This window comes from Echinops telfairi, unplaced genomic scaffold (genome assembly GCF_000313985.2).
Source record: "Echinops telfairi isolate 266 unplaced genomic scaffold, ASM31398v2 ScPeMD7_11;HRSCAF=52, whole genome shotgun sequence".
NCBI lineage: Eukaryota > Metazoa > Chordata > Mammalia > Afrosoricida > Tenrecidae > Echinops > Echinops telfairi.
The window spans coordinates 5,391,509-5,393,664 of record NW_022103908.1 but is presented as its reverse complement, the minus strand read 5'-3'; positions in this window follow the sequence as shown (position 1 = coordinate 5,393,664).

Genomic DNA, 2,156 nt, shown 5'->3' with positions numbered 1-2,156 from the left:
TTTACGGGCCTTTCCTGAGAACCTGACCGAAGTACAGTGAGAGGAAGATCACATCTCACCGTCCCTGCTTCCAAGGAGTGTCTACATCTATTAGAATTATTTAAAAAGAAAGGTGAAATGAGTTGCTATTTGCTTAGAAGAGGGCCAGACACGCAGTTGGTGAAGTATAATTATACAACAGAGAATGATAATCATATGAAGTATCTATCATTATAAACGTATGAAAGAAAAAAATCCTCACTGCCAACAAGTGGAAGCTGACTCAGTGACCCTAGAGGACAGGATGGACTCGCCTGTGGGTTTCTGAGGCTGTAATCCTTATGGGAACAGAGCACCTCATCTTGTCCCCAGGGAGTAACCTGTGGATAGCAGCTCAGTGCTGCACCCCTCGCTGCCGTAGACTCGCTGCCGACTCATGATGAATGACCCAACCGAACAGGATAGAACTACCCCTGTGAGTTACCGAGACTGTGACTATATACAAGAGGAGAAAGCCCTGTCTTTCTCGCCACAAGCAGTTGATGGTTTCAAACGACCAACCTTGAGGATCACAGCCCAAGGCAACTACAACACAACCATGGCTCCTTAATTATAATAACAAATAATAGCTAGGAGGCTTCCCTTTTTATTTTTAATTTAACAGCTGTATTGTTAGTTGCTGTCAAGTAGACTACACCTCATGGCAACCCAGGTGTAACCGGTGACAGCTACTTCAGGAGGCTTTCTTGGTGATACAAAGTTATGCAAACAGATTACCAGGTCTTTCTTCTGCACCACTGCTAGGTGGGTTTGGACGGCCAATCTTTAGGTTAGCAGCTGCTGGGATCAATTTAGACTAATCAATCAGGATAAGGACCTTTGACATTTCCAGTTGAGCCACATACCTCCTGAAAAAATCCCCAACTTAAAAAAAAAAATTTTAAATACAATCCCCATAAAGTCCCCACATGGAATATGCCTCTGGAGAATCCCCTCTGAGCACTAACCATGGAAATGAGTAGTCTTGCTATCAGGCAGAGCCCATTGGAAAGTGTATTAAGGCAAATGTGGTTAGATTAAAATTTAACACCTTATCATGTAGTCTCCCTTTTGACCTATTTTTATGATTTTATTTTTATTTTATCCAGTTCTCATTACTTTCTGCTTTCTTTTTGATTGAGGTTTTTCTCTGTTTTATTTTACTATTGTTATAGGTTGGGGTTTGGGTATGTTTTTCTTTATAGGAAATCCAGGATATGTAAATCAATAGAGTAGCTGTGTCAATCACTTTTTAGTGTTATGAAAGAGAAAGTTGGCTCCGAGAGAGGGACATGTCTTATCAGAGCACACGGGAGCAAATGAAGGGAGAGGAAGAGAGAGTGGAGCACATCCTCTCCCACCAAGCCTTGAGGACGATAGTCCCGCTCAGAGCAGCCAATCCACAGAGAAGACCATATGGCTGGCCTCACTGTGAGACATGACATCCCTCGCTGACCCATAGCTCTACAGGGGACAACACTGGAAACACAGTGTGGGAATTCCACCCGATCTGATCCCTCCACACTGAGGCAAAACACTAAGGGCATGGAACAGAACAGCAAGGGGAACAGAGCAACGAAGTCCCCAGGGAATACCAAAAATAGATTTTGGGGCCAGGGCTTGGTGCCCAACAAACTCAACCAGAAAACACTCCTGAAGGCCAACAAACAGTCCTTGAACTACTACAAGCTTTTCTTTCTTGTTGTGTTTTGTTTTGTTTTTTGTCATTAGCTTATTGGTGTTGTTGTTGTTTTTGGTTTTATTTTGTTGCTTGGCTTTGCTCTGTCTTGTTTTTGTGATGTTATTATCTCCGCAGTTCTGTCTAAATAAGATAGGTTGGATGAACAATCTGGAGGAGAAAACAATGGGATTGACAGTTCCGGGGGGACACGGGAGAGGGGCAAGTTTCAGGTGTGGGGGGGGAGTGGTGTTAACAAACTAGGAGACAAGGAAACAACAAGTGATGCAAATCAGTGGTGAGGAGGGTGTAGGAGGCCTGGTAGGGCATAACCAAGGTTAATGTAACTGAGAGGAATTACTGAAACCCAAATGAACATGATAGTGGGACAAGAGGAAAGTAAAAGGAAATAGAGGAAAGAGCTAGGAGGCAAAGGGCATTTATAGAAGTCTAAATAAAG